The sequence below is a fragment of the Hemiscyllium ocellatum genome, chromosome 8 (genome assembly GCF_020745735.1).
Source record: "Hemiscyllium ocellatum isolate sHemOce1 chromosome 8, sHemOce1.pat.X.cur, whole genome shotgun sequence".
NCBI classification, from domain to species: Eukaryota; Metazoa; Chordata; class Chondrichthyes; order Orectolobiformes; family Hemiscylliidae; genus Hemiscyllium; species Hemiscyllium ocellatum.
In genome coordinates this window covers 112,825,720-112,846,862 of record NC_083408.1, presented here as the reverse complement: position 1 = coordinate 112,846,862, position 21,143 = coordinate 112,825,720, and the positions used below count along the sequence as shown (strand labels likewise).

The following is a 21,143-nucleotide window of genomic DNA, read 5'->3' as shown; positions in this document are numbered from 1 at the left end:
AGAAGAAGACCAAGATTGCGCACAATACTCCAGGAATAGATAACCAAGTTACTAATCAAGTATAAGAAAGAAATCGCTACTTTTGTACTCAATCCTATTGTGATAACGGCTAACATTCCTCCAATCACTAACATTCCTCCATTCCTAAGACCTTGCTGGACCTAAATGTTAACCTTCAGTGACTTATTGACAAGGTCACCCAGGTCCCTTTGCATATCCACACTTGCCAGTCGTTTACTATTTAAGAAATACTCTGCATGTGTTTCTCCTACCAAAATGGACAATCTCACATTTTCCACGTTCTCACTCACCTACTCACTAAGATTGCTTAAATTCTCCTGTAGCCACTTTACATCTTCCTCCCATCACAGCCCCCACTTAGTTTTGTATTGGCCACGTATTTGGAAATGTTACATTTGGTTTTCACTTCCCAATCCCTGATATATAATGTGAATTCCTGGAACCTGAGAGTACCCACTAGTCACACCCTGTCAATGTAAGAATTATCTATTTATTCCTACTCCCTATTTATTTTCTGTCTTGGCCAATCCATTTGTCCATGTCAGTGCATCACCTCACACCTCTGTGCTTTAACATTTCTAAACAGCCTCCTTTGCAGGACTTTCTCAGGGATGTATTTTGTGGGTTTGTTTTCCTGGCTTTGAGGAATCATGGTGGAGAGTGGGTTATGATCAGGATGTTTCCTTTTCTTTTGGCTTTTAGAGTCATAGAGATGTACAGCACGGAAACAGACCCTTCAGTCCATCTCATCCCCGCCGACCAGATACCCTAACTTAATCTAGTCCCATTTGCCAACACTTGACCCATATCCCTCTAAATCCATCCTATTCATATACCCAGGAGAAAGTGAGGACTGCAGATGCTAGAGATCAGAGCTTAAAAATATGTTGCTGGAAAAGCGCAGCAGGTCAAGCAGCATCAAAGGAACAGGAGAATCGACGTTTCGGGCATAAGCCCTTCTTCCTGAAGAAGGGCTTATGCCCAAAACGTCGATTCTCCTGTTCCTTTGATGCTGCCTGACCTGCTGCGCTTTACCAGCAACACATTTTTAAGCAATTCATATACCCATCCAAGTACCTTTTTAAACATTGCAATTGTACCAGCCTCCACCACATCCTCTGGTAGCTCATTCCTTACACGTTCCATCCTTTGCATGAAAAGGTTGCCCCTTAGGTCTCTTTTATATCTTTCCCCTCTCACCCTAAACCTATGCCCTCTTGTTCTGGACTCCCCCACCCCAGGGAAAAGACCTTGTCTATTTACCCTATCCATGCCCCTCATGATTTTGTAAACCTCTATAACTCTAAGGTCACCCCTCAGCCTCTGACGCTCCAGGGAAAACAACCCCAGCCTATTCAGCCTCTCCCGATAGCTCAAATCCTCCAACCCTGGCAATATCCTTGTAAATCTTTTCTGAACCCTTTCAAGTTTCTCAACATCCTTCCGATAGGAAGGAGACCAGAATTGCAGACAACTTTCCAACAGTAGCCTAACCAATGTCCTGTACAGCTGCAACATGACCTCCCAACTCCTGTACTTAATACTCTGACCAATATGAGAAAGCATACTAAACGCCTTCACGCTCTTATCCATCTGCAACTCCACTTCCAATGAACTAATCTTTCATTTTGGTTTCTGGTTTTAATCCTGTCTTTTGTATGCTAAGATGGCAGTAGAGAATGGCGACTTTGTACACTTTTCACTGTACTCCTGTATTCCTGTACTCTAGTACAATTAAAATTAAATCCAAGCAAACTACTTCCATCAGGTCCAGGGGATTTATCAACTTTCAGCCCCATTAATTTGTCCAGTACCATCTTTTTTACTAACATCAATTTCTTTCAATCCCCCATTATCCCTAGCCTCTTGGATCTCTAACTCTGGGGGTTTCTTGAATGTTCCTGAGTGACAACAGACACTAAATGATCTTTCGGAATCACTGTCATTTCTCTATTCTCTAATATAAATACTCCTGACTCTACCTAACTAATGGATTAACATGTGTAACGTATAGAAAATTTATTTTCCATTTCTGTTTTTTTTTGCTAGGTTATATTCATATTCAATTCTCCTTTTCTTTTTCACTTTCAGAGTTTTCCTATCTTGTATTTTATAAATTCACAATCCTCAGAATTACTACTATTTGTGGCAACTTTTCTTTTAATCCTATCCCAATTGATCATATCCAGTGGGTCAACAAACTCCCTTCCAAACGTAATGTAAGATTCTATCATATTTTGATCATTTATCCTTAAAGATCCATATACATTAAGGAAGGTAGTAGCCTCGTTGGATTACCGCTAGACTAGTAATCCAGAGAATCAGAAAAATGTCCTCCTGACCTGAGTTGAACCACCAATGGTGAGGCACTAGCAAATCTCCCTGGGGCATATCAGTCATGGTCTGATTATAATGCTCTCCCTTCTAAACCAATTCTCCACCCATGTATTCATACAATCAATCAATCAATCCTCATTTTCTTATACTCAATTGTACGAGTAACTGGAGTCATCCTGAGGTGACTGCCTTTGAGAATTTTTAAATTTCTTTGTAACTCCCTGAAATCTGCCTTCAGGACCACATCATTTTGTCCAATGACATAGTTATGACGATGTGGGCCACAATACCTGGCAGATCCCCATCTCCCTTCGCAATGGCCTGCAGTCATGCTGTGTCATCCTTGACCCTGCCACCAAAAAGGCAGCCTGCTGCCATGTTTACTGCCACAGAAACACTCTTGGATCCCCTGCCTGTGGGATACTGTATCATTATTACCCTTCTACATTTTTCTCCTCCCTTCTTCAGTTGAGTCACCCTGTGGTGTCATGGGGTTGGCTCTTGCTGAACTATCCTGATGAACCATCACCTCAGAAGTTTTCAAAATGAAATACTGATCAGCAAACACGATAGACTCAGGGAACACTTACGCTACCTGCCTGGTTTTCGTAGACTACTTGCTACTCACCGATTTTCCCCCTCTGTCTGTCCATTTCTAATCTGTGGTGTGACCAACCCCCTATACTTGCTATCCATGTCGTCATCTGCTCCACAGAAAGCATGACTGTGGTTCCAACTGCTGCCCAAGTTCTGAACATTTCCTCTTCTGCTCACCTCTCATTTATGTGTTTGAACCTTCCTTAATTAAATGTACCCCTGCTACCCCAAATTCCCACTTTGATACCAATTCCCAGTTTCACACAGTCTCACTGCATCATAGTCTCAATCTGACCATGCAGTTTATTCTGACTGCGACTTTGAACATGCTCTTATGAGAGAGCTCTGATGAGTCACTTGTTTTCTTTTAATTTCCTGGGGAAGATGGATTTGAAGTTGAAGATCTGTCATGATTCTATTGAATAATGAAGCAAACTGGGAGAGTACTGTGTTTTATTCCTGTTCCTAACCTGGGGCATATGTCATCTGAAATTGGCCCTTCTTGTCTCTCTTTACTCAGAGAAGAGCTGGTGTCTATTTCCAGCAAATCTTTCTCTTCCAAATTTTTTAGGTACTTGTAGTTCTATGATTTATATCAGTAGAAAATATCTCTTGCTTTTTTTTTAAAGCAATCTGAGATTATTGTCTTTTCAAAATCTATCAGTAAATACATCAAAAAAACTTGAGACTATGCAGAGGACTGAAATAGAATTGGTATGCAGTACTTGCTTTCTCGGTAACACAGCTGTACTTGATATCAAGGTAATTTAATGTGCTTCCTAATTACAGAAGTCTTTAAGCTTCAGTTTCAACAAGACATTCCTGGGCTTTTTTTTCTAATTTTGACAAAACTGATTTTTCCTGATAGCCCATATTACCACAGCAATACCACTTCCAGAGTACTTGCTGTAACAGGTTTTGGTATGCCCTGAGCTTGGTTCTATATATAAAAAAAAAAGCAAATGTCTTTCTTCACTATCCAAAAAGAAATCTTGGTGGATATTGATATTGATAATCTGTAATGTCACGTATGGAATTCTGGCTGTGTTACTTATATCGTCTATTCAAATGTTTTTGATCACTGTTATGTAATACTGGTGTATTTATTTCTACCAGCTCTTTATCTTCAGCTCTGGGGAAGGTTCCTTTTTGTATTATGAATCTAGGTCTACTTTACAACTTTTAAGGGTTTACTTTCTTAATCATTTACCATTTTAAAAGCCAGCTGTGAATGGTTGAGAATGGTTGATGGTTAGATTGACTGCATCACTGTGGTATTATAGGCTGGACAATTTAATTTGACACTGCCGGTCTCTCATGTTTTACAGAATAATTTCACTTTTTAAAATTATATTTACGAATGAATATAATAAGGTGTGTTTCTGTGCTCTCTATAGCAGAGTGTGCTTAATTTGATTAGAGTCCACAGTATTGAGCATCTCACTTTTGATATACAATAACTGCAAATATGTCTATTTATACTCATCAATGTTCAACTGGGAGTTTCAGGAACTCTGGGGAAGGTGAAAACCGATCTTGTGCAGTAACACAAATTTCCTTAAGTCAAAAATGAGGAGGTGTAAACAGCTGCTGTTGGGAGCTCTCACTAAAGACTGGTTTGACCCTCTACCCCACCCTCCCACACCCTTCACATGTCAGTTAGTAATAGGGTGGGTAGGTGCAGCATAAAGATGTACCTGTTTTGTTTGAACAATTTAGCATTGTCTTTTAAGAACCAAAATTTCTTCAGGTGTCCTGACCAACATTTCTCCCTCAGATAAAAGCAGAACAACAAATTGCTCAGAGATGAGGTATCTCACAAATCTAAGTCTTTTATTTTCTCTCCTATTATGTAGTATGCAATTGGTGTGGGGAAGAGGAGAATTCAGAAAACTGGTGATCACATTTTACTAGGTTGAAATTGCTTTGAACATATTTCAGCCTGCTAACAGCCTAATGTTTTAAATTTGCATTATTCAAATCCATAGTGGTAATCCAGAAATAAACTAACCATGACTCATTTTACTTCACCAATTAGTATAAAACTATTGAGGTGAGGAATGTTGGCGCTGATGAACAGGATGAGTTTGTGGCTTGCATTTTCTGTGAGAACCATACATGTGAGTGTCAGTCTCTGATAATGACAGTTCCAAGCTTAGCTGTGAATATTTTCACAGCTGAAATTGCCCACCAACATTGAGTGGTGATCTTTGAACTCACAAACTGGTTTACAACTCAGTAATTCTTAGTTCAACATATTTTAAGCCTTCACTTGGACACTGTTATGCCTTTTATAAAAGCCAGCTGAACCTCTGATTATGATTTCCCTGGTTGGACCAGGTTAACAACAGGGTTAGTGACACTCCAGTGCCTGACTCTGCAGGAGGATTGAGCTATAGGGAGAGATTGAATAGGCTGGGGCTCTTTTCCCTGGAGCATCAGAGGCTGAGGGGTGACCTTATAGAAGTTTATAAAATCATGAGGGACATGGATAAAATAAATAGACAAAGTCTCTTCCCTGGGCTGGGGGAGTCCAGAACTAGAGGGCATAGGTTTAGGGGGAGATGGGAAAGATATAAAAGAGACCTAAGAGGCAACTTTTTCATGCAAAGGAAAGTACCTGTATGGAATGAGCTGTCAGAGGATGTGGAGGAGGCTGGTACAATTGCAACATTTTAAAAGGCATCTGGATGGGTATATGAATAGGAAGGATTTAGAGGGATATGGGCCGGGTGCTGGCAGGTGGGACTAGATTAGGTTGGGATATCAGTGAGCACGGATGGGTTGGACCAAAGAGTCTGTTTCCGTGCTGTACATCTCTATGACCCTATGTGTTTAAGATAGTGTTTCCGTAGAGTCATGTGGTTTTACCTAAATGTCTGGCAAGTGACCTGGGAGAAAATTTTTCTTTGTTTACTGACTTGAGTTTGTAATGTAGGAAGGGAAAGGAACCAAATGCAGGTTAACTTGGAGAGAGAGATCTAAAATAACAGAGGTACTATTATTCAGTATAAAAGCAGTCTGGACTGGGAGAAATCGCAAGCTGATGAAGGAGCAGCGTTCCGAAAGCTAGTACTTCCATTTAAACCTGTTGGACTATAACCTGGTTGTGTGATTTTTAATCAAAGGCAGAACGCTGTGAATATGTCAGAAAGGAAGACATCAACAGCCTTGTTGGAAGACATGAGATTAAATAATTCATGCTGAACAGTAAATGGGCGCTAAGTGCACATTTTTAAAATCTCCATGGGAGAAATATTCATTGAAGAAAATTGCATCAAGTCAATGCACAGAAATTTCCTGAAACTGAAACTGATTATAACTGAGCAAGACATTTGTGGCAATTCTCCATTGGGGTTTGAATGGCTATAAGGTTATTGTTGGAATAAAAGGGATGAATTTATTTGTAATGAGTGTTTTCCAGCTGTTCTTAGGTAGTGAATGTCTGGAACCTTAACACTGTAACTGGTGACTCCTAAAGCATTCCTTCCCGTCTATGGAGTCTCTTGTCGCAATTATTTTCTGGTAGTGCTCTGGTGATGCTAGTTTGCCCAAGGATGTGGAACTCATAAAGGAAATGTGAATGGACTCTCTCTTAACTGTCAGGAAAAGGAGCTTTGACGTTTGTGGGATCTCCTCGAGCACTGGCTGTATTCAATCCAGCAAGTTTAGTTGGTGATAGGAAAGATGTTGTGAAACTTGAAAGGGTTCAGAAAAGGTTTACAAGGATGTTGCCAGGGTTGGACGGTTTGAGCTGTAGGGAGAGGCTGAGCAGGTTGGGGCTAAATTCCTTGGAGCGTAGAGGCTGAGGGCTGCCCTTACAGAGGTTTTGAAATCATGAGGGGCATGTATCAGGTGAAGAGACAGGGCCTTTTCCCCTGGGTAGAGGAGTCCAAAAGTAAAGGGCGTTGGTTTAAAGTGAGCGCAGAAAGATCTAAAAGGGACCCAAGGGGCAACGTTTTACACAGAGTGGTGCACGTATGTAAATGAACTTCCAGAGGAAGTGGCGGAGGCTGGTACAATTACAACATGTAAATGTCTGGATGGGTAGGAAGGATTTAGAGGGATATGTGCCAAATGCTGGCAAATGAGATTAGATTAATTTAGGATATCTGGTCGGCATGGACAAGTTGGACCAAATGGTATGTTTCCGTGCTGTATAAGTCTCTGACTCTTTTAATGATTGTTTACAGCATTTCACCATACTGGGATGTCCCAAAATGATTCCCAACCATGGCAGTGTTTATTAAAAAGTGCTACGGCTGTTGCAACATGGAAAACATGCCAGCCACAAAATAGGATAATGAGTAGTTATTCTGCTTTGATTATGTTGGTTGAGGGGTGAATGATGGCTGAGGATAATCTCCTGTTAATTCAGGAGTAAGCGTTAACTTATTTAAAAAAAACCTTCACTGGTTTTCAAGGTACTGCAATGGAATCTTTTACATTGATCTGAGACAGGACGTAGATTAATAAATCATTGAAGAGACAGCACCTCCAACCTCAGGAGATCCAAGGGATATCGGTGATTTCTATTTTATCTGGAATTAAACGGGAATCTGGCTCCTTTTCCCTCTGTATTCGGGTCCAGGTTTAACTAGAGCACTGCAACATTAATATCAACATGCATGCAAACCACTCCACAGTCACACTAATTCTGTAGTGTAAATTTATTCTTAGTACTTATAAGCACTATTCCTTTCCTTAGACTTGTTAACTAAGCTACTGCAGGTTGCTCTGTGGTGCTGGTTCTCTCTCTTCCTGTGGAACTTCCCCTGTTTGTTCCAGTGGGATTGAGTCAGCGCAAAGTTTTTAAACTGAGATGACAGACAAATGTTTGCAATATTATGGAGTCAAGCGTTATCGGAACAGGCCAGGAAGTGGAGTTGCTATTGAGTAGCTGAGCAGGCTGGAGGGCCCATACGGTGTCGTCTTGTTCTATTTCTTATCTTGTATCAAGAGAGTCTTCTGATTCAGTGATCCCTGCAAATTGTGCTGTGAATGCAGGTCTGATGGTGCCAGTGTACACCCTTATCTTTATTAATATGTCCTCAACATCGTTTCAGGCTGTGTAAGTATTTGTCAGACTATAGAAAGTAGAAACAGAAATAGGCCATTCAGCTCTTCAAATCCATTCTGCACTTTAATAAAATCGTGGATGGTCTGATAACCCTCAGTACCGCTTTCATGCTTTTATCCAAAACCCTTGATTCCCAACCTGACTAAAAATCAATTTCAACCCTGATATACTTAATAGTCCAGCCTCAATAGCCTTTTGTGATAAAATAATTCTACAGATATATACTACCCTCTGAGAGAAGAAATCCCTCCTCATTTTTGACTTAATTGGGCGACCTCTTACTATAAGATTAGGTCCTAGACTTTCGCACAAGGAGAAACAACTTTTCAAGTTAATCTGCTGAATCCTCTAAGAATCCTGAATGTTTCAATAAGGTCAGCATTCATTCACCCATGTTCCAAAAAGTACAGACCCAAACCACCCAACTTCTCTCCATAAAACAGTCTCTCCAGTTTTCAGCCCTAGTGAACTTGTCTGGACTGCTCCTAATTCCAGGATATTTCCTGAGATAAGGGACCCAAAATTGTTTACAGCATTCCAGCTGTGGTCTGACTAGTGCCCTGCTTCATTTTAACAAAACCCCTATTTTTATACTCATAAAGCCTCAAAAGTACATCCCTGCTTTTATATTCTAGTCTTCTTGAGACAAATGACAACATTGTATTTACCTTCCTAAGTAAAAACAAGCGCTGCAAATGCTGGAAACCAGATCTACTGACTCAACCTGCAAGTTTACCTTAAGAGAAACCTGAACTAAGAATCCCAAGTCTCTTTGCACTTCAGACTTCTGAATTTTCTCCCCATTCAGAAAATAGTCCATGCCTTTATTTTTCCTACCAAAACACATGACCTCACACTTTCCCACATTTTATTTCATCTGCCACTTCTTTGCCTACATTCCTAACCTATCTAAATCTTTCTGCAAGGTGAAAGTGAGGACTGCAGATGCTGGAGATTAGAGTTGAGAGAGTGATGCTGGAAAAGCACAGCAAGTCTGGCAGCATCCGAGGAACAGGAGAATCTACATTTTGGGCAAAAGCCCCTTAGGAATCTTTCTGCAGCTTCTCTGCCCCCTCAATACTACTGCTCCTCCACCTATCTTTGCAGATGTTACAAACATTGCCAGAATACCCTTAGTTTCTTCATCTAGATTGTTAATGTATAAAGTGAAAGGTTGTGGTCCCAACACTGACCCTTGTGGGACACCACTAGTCACCTGCTTCCAACCTGAGAAGGACTCTTTTATCCCCACTCTCTGACTTCTGCCAAACAGCCAATCTTCTATCCATGCTCGTACCTTGCCTCTAACACCACAGGCCCTTATCTTATTGAGCAGCCTCCTGTGCAGCACCTTATCAAAGGCATTCTGGAAGTCCAGATAGATTCAATTTCTAAGTCATAAATATATCATAAATGATTGTGCCCCAACTCGCTTTGTCACCAAATTTCTAAATCTGACAGTGTGATCAGGAGAATTTATCACTTAAAATCCCTTATTTTGAACTTCATTCTTTTTAAGATCAGTTGGTAAGGAACTGGCAAGAAAACTATTTCCCTTTAGAATGTTGCCAAAAGACACATGAGATAAGGTTGTCAACTCTAATTTGACATATTCTTGGAAGCTGCACTTTATGACTTTCCTTCCCTCAACCATTCTGCCTGTCAAGTACCCTTTTTCCTATTTTCAATATTTCTATAACCTCTAAATTAGAATTGGTATAAGAATATTGGGAAACTTCTATTTTAAATACCACATTAGAATTCTGGCAGGAGGTTTGTAATGTAAATGTTGACTAACTGGTTGCCCTTTCTATTATGTTCTGTTTCTATTTTGAACTGGTTGCTTATGTCCAGAAGGTAAATCACACATGCAAGTAGTTAATCTTGCCAGTTGAGATTAAATTGATGAGATTTGTCATAGTTGTTTTTAATTTTTTTATTCAGTGTGATGAGAGTGTCACTGACAAAGCTATTGTTGGCCATTTCTGCTTGTCCTGAAGAAGATGGTGGCGGGAGCACTTTCTTGGATTGTGCAATCTCTCCACTTTTTAGATACACCCACTGTGCTCTAAAGATGGAAGTTTCAGGCTTTTCACCTAGTGGTGGTAAACAAGTGGCAATATTGTTCCAAATCGGGTTGGTATGTAACTTGCAGAGTAATTTGCAGGTGATGGTTTATCCATATATCTGTAGATGATTGAGCTTTTGGTTTGGAAGGTGGTATTGAATTAGGCTTGATGACCAACTGCAGTGCATGTGTAGACATGTCGTTGTGCATTGGTGGCAAACAGTAATGATGAAGGTGGTTGAAGGAATTCTGATCCAGTTGTACTCACACAGGCTAGTGGAAACTATTTTTGAGTTGTACCTAGTAGATGGCTGATTTGGTTTTCAGGAGTAAGGAGGTGAGTTACTCACAGTAGACGTCCCAGCTTCTTTCCTTCTCGGTTTCAGATCAAAAGTGAAATCCACCATCAACACGCTGGGTTAATTCAGAGAGGGTAATACCATTGAATGCCAAGGAGTGATGGTTAGATTCTCTTTTTGGTGACAGTTAACCAATAACATTTACTGTGTCTGTTACTTGTCATTTAAACTCCAAGTCTTAACTTATCCCATTTCATCACAAGTGGCATTGATAAAATAGAATCTATACTTGCAATTCAAAACAGAAAGCTCAATGTCAGCTAAAACTGGCTTCAAAAACACTGACTGTTTAATTTCCAACTGTGTTTTTTACCAGGGGGGGATTACATTATGGTGTCATAATAGATAAGTGAAAAGAAGTCAATCATTAGAACAAAGAGGCAAAGAGCAATGCAGAGAGTCCCAAAATCAATAAAAGTAAAATACTACAAAGAATGGAAATCTGCAGAAAACGGAGAACGCTGAAGGAAGAAACCGTTCAAATTTCATGTTTAGTATGACGTGACTCTGCTTCAGTTAACTCTGCTTCTTTGTCCACACATGCTTAGTTTCTTCAGCATTTTGTGTTTATGTCAAAATCAATGTTCAGTGTCATTCACAACTCCACAAAGACCATAAACTTTGGAACAGAAGTAGGCCAGTTGGCCCATTAAGTCTGCTTTGCCATTCAATGAGATCAGCTGTTCTCCTTCATTCAAGGGTTAGTACCAAGAGGGCATAATTTTAAAGTGAAAGGATTTGAGGAAAAACCTTTTGCCTGGAGTGGGGTGGTGGTGGTTTTGGTGGTTTGGACTGTCAGGGAGGACAGCTGAGGAGGGAAACTTCATAACTTAAACATTGCTTGAAGTATCATAACATTCCGGGCTATGGGCCTAGTGCAGAAAGAGTGGGACTTGTGTCAGTAGTCGTATTTTTTTTTGTGGTATGGACGAGATGGGGGAAACGAATATATGATTCATGCCTGATCTGATCATCCTCAAATCCACTTTTCTTGCCTTTTTCTATAACCCTTAATTCCCTTACTGACTAAAAATCTGCCTGTCTCAGCCTTGAATACCATCAAACCATCATCTCCCAAGCCATACTGAACCTCATCACCTCAGGAGATCTCTCACCCACAGCTTCCAACCTCGTAGTCCAGAAACCTCGCACCGTTCCGATTCTACCTCCTTTCCAAGATCCACAAGCCTGACCACCCTGGCCGACCCATTGTCTCAGCCTGCTCCTGCCCCACCGAACTCATCTTCACCTACCTCAATACTGTCCTATTTCCCCCCCAGTGCAGGAACTCCCCACACGAGACAACACCCATGCCCTCCACCTCCTCCAAGACTTCCATTTCCCTGACCCCCAATGCCACATCTTCACTATGGACATCTAATCGCTCTACACCTCCATGACCAGGGCCTCCAAGCCCTCTGTTTCTTCTTCTCCCGACGTCCCCAACAGTACCCTTCCACCGACACTCCCATTCCTTTGGCTGAACTGGTCCTCATCCTTAACAATTTCTCCTTCGAATCTTCCCACTTCCTCCAAACCAAAGGAGTTGCCATCGGCACCCATATGGGCCCCAGCTTTGCCTGTCTCTTTGTTGGATACGGAGAACAGTCGGTCTTCCATAGTTACACCAGCACCACTCCCCACCTCTTCCTCCGCTATATTGATGACTGCATGCCCTCCAACACATCTCATCCACATCCTGCACCTCTGCCCTCAAACACCACCCTTCCAACCGTAATAAGGACAGAACCCCACCCCACCCCTCCCGTCCTCACCTTTCACCCTACCAATATTCGCATTAACCACATCATCCACCGGCATTTCCGCCACCTCCAAATGGACCTCACCACCAGGGATATATTTCCCTCCCCACCCCTTTCCACCTTCCGCAAAGACTGTTCCCTCCGTGACTTCCTGGTCAGGTCCAGGCCCCCCAACAACCCACCCTCCCATCCTGGCACCTTCCCCTGCCACTGTAGGAATTGCAAAACCTGCGCCTACACCTCCTCCCTCACCTCTATCCAAGGCCCTAAAGGAGCCTTCCACATCCGTCAAAGTTACACCTGCATATCCACCAATGTCATTTATTGTATCCATCGCTCCTGATGCGGTCTCCTGTACATTGGGGAGACTGGACGCCGCCTCACAGAGCGCTTTAGGGAACATCTCCGGGACACCTGCACCAATCAACCCCATCGCCCCATGGCCCAACATTTCAACTCTCCCTCCCACTCTGCTGAAGACATGCTGGTCCTGGGCCTCTTCCACTGCCACTCCCTCACCACCCGACGCCTAGAAGAAGAACGCTTCATCTTCCACCTCAGAATATTTCAACCCCAGGGCATCAATGTGGACTTCACCAGTTTCCTCATTTCCCCTTCCCTGCCCACCTCACCCCAGTTCCAACCTTCCAGCTCAGCACCATCCTCATGACCTGTCCTACCGGCCAATCTCCCTTCCCACCTATCCACTCCACCCTCCTCTCTGACCTATCACTTCCATCCCCACCCCCATTCACCTATTGTACTCTTCTCCGCAACTCCCCCACCCCCATTTATCTCTCCACCCTGGAGGCTCCCTGCCTCTATTCCTGATGAAGGGCTAATGCCCGAAACGTTGATTTTCCTGCTCCTCGGATCCTACCTGACCTGCTGTGCTTTTCCAGCACCACTCTGATCTAAACTCAGCCTTGAATATATCTAATGATCTGATTTTGATAGCCCTCTGGTAAAGATTCAGTATCACCAGCAAGACGAAATTCCTCCTCATCTCTATCCTGACTGGGAGATCCATTATGCCCACTGATCATAGACTCTCTTACAAAGTAAACAACATCTCCGCATTTATGCTCTCAAGCCTCCTAAGAATTTTGGATGTTTAAGTCAGGTCACTCTAATTCTTCAATGAGTACAAACGCAATCTATTTAATCTCTCCTCATGACACAGTCCCTTTTATACCCAGAATCACCCAGTTAACCAACTCTGTTCTGCTTGCAATACCTTTCCTTTGATAAGAGGACAAAAATTGTTCACAATAATCTGATGTGGTGTAACTAGTGCTTTGTATAGTTTTAGCAAGGCCTGCCTATTGTTTATACAGGTAGTTCTCCAATAACAGTGAAACCTTGTTTAGTAGAAATAATGGCGGCACGATGGCACAGTGGTTAGCACTGCTGCCTCACAGCGCCAGAGACCTGGGTACATTTCCTCACTCAGGCGACTGTCTGTCTGTGTGGAGTTTGCACATTCTCCCGGTGTCTGCGTGGGTTTCCTCCGGGTGCTCCGGTTTCCTCCCACAGTCCAAAGATGTGCAGGTCAGGTGCATTGACCATGCTAAATTGCCCATAGTGTTAGGTAAAAGGGGTAAATGTAGGGGAATGGGTGGGTTGTGCTTCGGCGGGTCGGTGTGAACTTGTTGGGCCGAACGGCCTGTTTCCACACTGTAAGTAATCTAATGGGGCCAATGCGAAAAGTGGGGTTAGGGGCAGACCAAAAAATATTGCTTAATAGTCGCCCAAAAGTCTGACGCAAAGTATAGCACAACTTGAATGGAGGTTGAAATCCTATTTATTAACAAAACAAAAGTAAATTTAATAAAGCACATTTTTAAAAAAGTACGAAAGCTGCTCACTGGACAGTAGCTCTCACAGAAAGCTGCTGTATAATTAGCTGACGTCGCACATGCACCGAACGGCAGAAAAACCAGCACCGACTGTCGGATATGCGTGGATGCTGGTGCATGTGCAGAATGGCTCAGAGATTTCAGCGTGCATGTGCAGAACGAAGCATGTGAACTGATCCTTGCTGAAATCATGCTCTTGCCAAAGGAGGTAATATTCCATTTGTCTTCCCTGAGCTTGTTTGCCAGCCTTGTGTGTTATACATAAGGACTCCTAGCTTCCTCTGCAGTCATTCTCCATTTAAATTATAATTAGCTCTGCAATTCCTCATGCTAAAGTATGTAACCTCACATTCTCCCACATTACAAGCCAAATTTTGGACAACTCCCTTAACCTGTTGATTTCTCTTTGTAGGAGAAAGTGAGGACTGCAGATGCTGGAGATCAGAGCTGAAAATGTGTTGCTGGAAAAGCGCAGCAGGTCAGGCAGCATCCAAGGAACAGGAGATTCGACATTCGGGCATGAGTCCTTCCTGAAGAAGGGCCTTGGATGCTGCCTGACCTGCTGCGCCTTTCCAGCAACACATTTTTCAGCTCCGATTTCTCTTTGTAGACATTTTTCATCCACACTACCTGCCTACCCACCTAATTTTGTATCATCCACAAACTTGGTGATAGTATGTTTGTTTCCCTCATCCAAGTCATTATTACATTGTAAATAATTGTGGTCTCAGCACTGATTCCTGTGTCAGTCCACAGGCTCACCAGTCTCTGGATGAAGAAATTTCTATTCTTAGTCATTAGTGGTTGACCCATTTTCCTTTGACTTATGGCCCCTAATTCTGGACACTCTTGCCATTGAAAACATCCTTCCTGCATCTACTTGGAAGGGAATTTGCATGCAGAGTTGTTTCCACACATTTGCCTTTATCCTTCTAGGTAACAGAAGTTTAGAAGGTGCTAACAGAAGAAGGAGCTTTGGTGTGCTACTGAAGTGCATTTTGTAGATGGTATACTTTCCACTGTGTGAAGTGAGTGAATGTTGAAGGCTGTGAATTGGGTGCAATCAAGCAGATTGTTTGTTTCTTTTTCTTGGATGGCATCTAACTTCTTGAGTATTTTTGGAACTACACACACCAAGAAAGTAGAAAATACATCATCACACTCTTGACTTGCCTTGTGTCTCTTAGATAATCATAGAATCCCTACAGTGTGGAAGCAGGCCATTCCACCCATCAAGTCCACTCCACCCCTCTGAAGAGCATCTCCCCCAAACCCACGCTGCCCATCCCTGGAACCCTGCATTTCCCCTTGGCTAATCCACCTATCATGCACATCCCTGGATACTATGGGTAATTTAGTATGGCTGATTCTCCTAAGCTGCCCATCATTGGACTGTGGAAGAAAACCAAAGCACCAGAAGGAAAGCCACGCAGACATGGGAAAAATGTGCAAACTCCACACAGATAGTCACCTGAGGCTGGAATCGAACTGCCTCCCTGGCGCTATGAGGCAATATGCTAACCACTGAGCCACTGTGCTGCCCAGGCATTGGGGAGATGGGAAGTGAATTACTGACAGCAGGATTCCCAGCCTCTGACTTGCTCTTGTATCCACAGAATACATCAGGCTAGTCCAGTTCAGTTTCTGGTCAGTGGTAATATTTAGTATGCTGATAATTGGGGATTCAGTGACAGTAATGTCATGGAACATCAAGTGGGGGGGGGGGGGGTGTAATTATATTGTCTTGTTGGAGATGGCCATCACCTGACACTAGTTACAAATGTTCGTTGCTACTTATTAGGCCAAGCCTGGATATTGTCTGGTCTTGTTGCATTTGGGCATGAACTGCTTCATTATCTGAGTTGCTGCAGCCAGGTGAGGGCAGTTCCACTCAGCTGACTGACAGAAGAAATGCTTGGAGGAAGATGGATGTGGTAAACTGTGTCAAAAACAGCAGGCAGATCATCTGTCTGAATACTAATGTGGCTTGTTTTTTAATGTCTTGAAATGTTATTTGATCATGCTCATGTGAAACATTGAGATATCTTACCACATTAATGGTGCCTTTATAAATGCACAACGTCATTGTTACATTAAAGTTAAACTTAGTTCTCTGAAGCTAGTGACATTTTTCCATGGAATTTGAAGTGAAAATTTAAAAAAACAAAGTCTGGAATTAGGAGTCAAATGATGACCATGGAAACATTATCAATTGTTGGAAATTCCCATCTAGTTTAATAATGTCCATTATTAACAGTCATCCTTAACTTAGTCTGGCCTGCATATGACTCTGGACCCACAGCAATATAGTTGACTCTTACCTGCCCTCTGGGCAACTAAGGTTAGGCAGTAAATGCTGTCATGGTCACTGGTATCAACATGCTGTGTATTAATTAAATAAAAACCTAGAATTGGATGCTATTCTGATCATTGACAGGCCTTCATGTAAAGACTATTAGAGTCAAGTTAAGTCTGGGCACCACTCAACCATCATAAACATATGGGAGGATTATGGGTTAATAAATAATGATACAGAATGAAATACCCTCCTCCCCAGTCCCATCCCACCCAATTATTCACCAGCCTCCATATGAGATCTCTTAACTCTGCATTCATGGCCAGTGGCAACAGCTAGACATTTAACCTGAGTTCTTCACTTAAGTCCTTGAAAAACTACTCTGCATGTTCAGGACATCTGGTTGATAAGAAACAGTGTTAAGAGTAAGTGGAATTGGAACAGCAGTGAGAACATGCTGCTTCACCTTTAGCTCAAGGAGAACTCAGTGAACCTACTCACAACACCACCAATTGGCACCTGAGCTGCAAATCGTTTACACAAACATTGATCAAAGGGACTTTAAATTCCATCATTAATGGATGCAAAAGGTTCTGCAATATTATTTGAAGAAGAGGTGAAGGGATCACCCCAGTGTTCTGGCCAATTCTTTCTTTCAGTTTGTGGGAGCTTGCTGTAAACAAGCTTGCTTTCTCGTTTCCAAAATTGCAGCAGTGGATGGCTACGCTTTCGGCAATACTTTCCTGTTGAAGTACTTTGGGACTTTCTGAAACTGTGAAAGGGGATTAAAAAAATCAAGATTTTTGTTCTGTTTGATTAAAATATACATTCCTATCAGAGGGCCCACTCTTAGATGTGGGGAGAGTATATCACGGAAGAGTTATGGCACAGGAGGCCATTTGGCCCATCAGACCTGCACCAACTTGTTAAATGAGTATCATTGCATAGTGCCAATCTCTTGCTTTTCACCCTATGCTTGAATGTTGTTTTTATACCAAAAATCAACGAGTAACTCCTTGAATGCCTCAATTAAACTGCTTACATCATATTTGCACTCCGTACCCTAACTACTCGCTGAGTGAAAAAAGCTTTTCCTCACTTCACCCTTGTTTCTATTGTAGATCAGTTTAAATCTGTTCTTGTATATGTTTTCATATTACCCTTATGGATTAATAAGCAAAGACTAACAAGGTAAGAGTAACAAGAAAATGGGGTACTGGGCTAATGGTCGGATACTTGGTAGTGTGGATGAGCAGAGGGATCTTGCTGTCCATTTACACAGATCTCTGAAAGTTGCCACCCAGGTAAATAGTGCTGTGAAGAAGGCATATGGCATACTGGCTTTTATTGGTAGAGGAATTGAGTTCCGGAGTCCTGAGGTCATGTTGCAGTTGTATAAGACTGTGGTGTGGCTGCATCTGGAGTATTGTGTGCAGTTTTGGTTGCCATACTATAGGAAGGATGTGGAGGCACTGGAACGGGTGCAGAGGAGGTTTACCAGGATGTTGCCTGGTATGGTAGGAAGATCGTATGAGGAAAGGCTGAGGCACTTGGGGCTGTTTTCATTGGAGAAAAGAAGGTTTAGGGGTGACTTGATAGAGGTGTACAAGATGATTAGGGGTTTAGATAGGGTTGACCATGAGAACCTTTTTCCACGTATGGAGTCAGCTATTACGAGGGGGCATAGCTTTAAATTAAGGGGTGGTAGGTATAGGACAAATGTTAGGGGTAGATTCTTTACTCAGCGAGTCGTGAGTTCATGGAATGCCCTGCCAGTAGCAGTGGTGGACTCTCCCTCTTTATGGGCATTTAAACGGGCACTGGATAGGCATATGGAGGATAGTGGGCTAGTGTAGGTTAGGTGGGCTTGGATCGGCGCAACATCGAGGGCCAAAGGGCCTGTACTGCGTTGTATTTTTCTATGTTCTATGACTCTAACCTAATGCTTCCCAAACCTTTTCTTGTTATGACCACATATTGAGGCTTGAAAATTGATGTGACCTCTCTGGGAGAACTGTGAGAGTTGGTTGTGGAGTCATGCGAGCAGGGACCTGTTAAAGCAGAATCACAGCTGTTATAACTTGGCTGGAAATTTGTGGTGGCCATTTCTGCCTTTAGTGCACAGGACCCCAGCTTGTGACCTGACTTGGGCTCTTGACCGCCACATTGTGAGTATTACACTAGCCTGGCCTGCTCTGTGTTCCTTGATCTAAAATAGAGCAACAGAAACAGAGGTGTGACTGCTAGCCTGGATTAGGGAAGAGAGAGGGCAAGGGAAAGGACACATCGTTCTCTTTACCTGATGTGCAGAGATGATTTAACAACTGTTCCTAAAGCAGAGTCCTTGACTGCACATTAGTTCACAAAGCAGGGTGCCAGGCAACCAATGCACACTGGTTAGTGCCAATCAGTTTTCAGTATTTCTCTTGTATATTGCTAGAAATGTATTATTTCTGCACTAACGACCCCCACTTTCAGCTATGGTGGGGAGGGGGCTGGTGAGGAAATTGGTGGGAGATCATCGGGCCTCATGTTTTCTCAGTGTTACATCATTCTCTCTGTTTGAATTTCAGCCGACACTCTGCAGTTGTGAAATTCCATTGGTCTTATGTTGGACTTTGCCAAACAGTGAATTTACACCTACTGTCATTTTTGGCTGCAGCAAGTATATTTTGAAAAACACATTTTGAAGTTAAATAGGTTCTTCTGTCATCATGAATGTCACCAATCTCTTTATTTTTAATTATTCTGCTGTTTTATAATCCACTTTCATCGATTTTGATTACACTGAAGAGTCTCATTTGGTTTCTCCCTCAATACTGGCACTGGAAGGGTCAACCTGGTTTCTGTGCCACAATCTTGAGAGAGGTATTTGATTTTTTGCCACCAGACACACAGATGTCAGTAGTACCCACTGAGCCAAGATGACCCATCTAACACATGAATTACATGTTTGACTAATTTCATTTCCGTTTTTAAATGAAATAACAGGGAGAGCTAATGTGTGCGGAACGATGGTGGAAATAACAGGAAGCTTGCAGTAGAAATATCTGGGTTGGCGCTTTGTATCTTATTCACTTTGAGGTTGAAGCGATTATCTCATTGTAAGATCATTAGACATAGAAGTAGCCTACTCAGCCCATCATGTCTGCTCAACCATAGAGCAAGATTACAATTGATCTCATAAGAACATAAGAAGTAGGAGCAGGAGTAGGCAATTTAGCCTGTTGAGCCTGCTCTACCATACAGTAAAATCATGGCTGACCTTTCTGTGGACTCCGCTCCACTTGCTAACCTGCTCACCATAACCCTTAGTTCTCTTCCTGTTCAAAAATCTATCTTTGCCTTAAAAACATTCGATGAGATAGCCTCAGCTACTTCATTGGGCAGAGAATTTCACAGATTCACATCCTTTAGTTGACAAAGTTTCTCCTCAACTCAGTCTTAAATCTGCTCCCTCTGATTTTGGGCTATGCTTCCCAGTTCTAGTTTCACCCGCCAGTGGAAATAATCTCCCTGCTTCTATCATCGATTCCCTTCATAATTTTCTACATTTCTATAAGATTTCTCCTCATTCTTCTCAATTCCAATGGATTTGGTCCCAGTATACACAGTTTCTGCTCTTAAACAAATCCTCTCAAATCCAGAATCAAGCAAGTGAACCTCCTCTGCACCCCCTCCAGTGCCAGTACATCCTTTCTCAAGGAAGGAGACCAAAACTGTACATATTACTCCAGGTGTGGTCTCACCAGCACCCCATACAACTTTAGCACAACCTCCCTATTTTTAAACTCCATCCTTCTAGCAAAGAAGAACAATATTCCATTTACCTTCTAAATTACCTGCTGAACCTGCAAACCAACTTTTTGTGCTTCATACACAAGGACACTCAGGTCTTTCTGCACAGCAGCATGCTGCAATTTCTTTTACCATTTAAATAATAGTATGTTTTGCTGTTATTCCTCCCAAAATGGATGATTTCGCATTTACCAACATTGCACGCCATCTGCCAGACTCTTACCTACTCACTTAACCTACCTAGATCCCTCCTTAAACTTGGCAGAGTCCTTTGCAGACTTTACCACTCATCTTAGAACTCATCTGTGAACTTTGACCCACTGCACTTGGTCCCCAAATCTAAGATGATCCTCAACTCCACTATCCTGCCTTTGCCCCATAACCTTTGATTCCCTTACTGATTAAAAATCTATCTCCATCTTGAATATTAATAACTTAGCCCCAAAACCATCTGTAGTAAAGAAGTCCAAAGATTCACTACCCTCAGAAAGAAGTTGTTTCGCCTTGCCCCTATCATTAAATGGATGTCTCCTCATTTGGAGATGCATTGATTAGATGAGATTAGATTAGATTAGATTGCTTACAGTATGGAAATAGGCCCTTTGGCCCAACAAGTCCACACTGACCCTCTGAAGAATAACCCATCCAGACCTATTCCCTTAACCTATATTTACTCCTCACTAACACACCTAACACTATGGGCAATTTAGCATGGCCAATTCCCCTAACCTGCACGTCTTTGGATTGTGTTGTATTATGTTGTACATCCAGTATGTATTGAAACAAGTACAAAGAACGACTTACTGCAGTGCTGTGCAATTTGTGGAGGTCAAAAATCTCTCGACTCGAATGTACTGTTGACACCCAAACTGCAATTGCACCCTCTTATTTTTTCCCTTGATGGCAACTGATTTGTTTCAAAGGAAATTCCACAAACTGCAATGAGATACATGTGCTGAATCTTT

At 42.2% G+C, this 21,143-nt stretch overlaps 1 protein-coding gene across 1 annotated transcript in view; it reads left to right on the top strand.

Moving 5' to 3' along the window:
• The window catches only part of LOC132818434 (calmin-like), an 88,146-nt gene that overhangs the window by 22,550 nt on the left and 44,453 nt on the right, over nt 1-21,143 (top strand). The window lies entirely within an intron of this gene.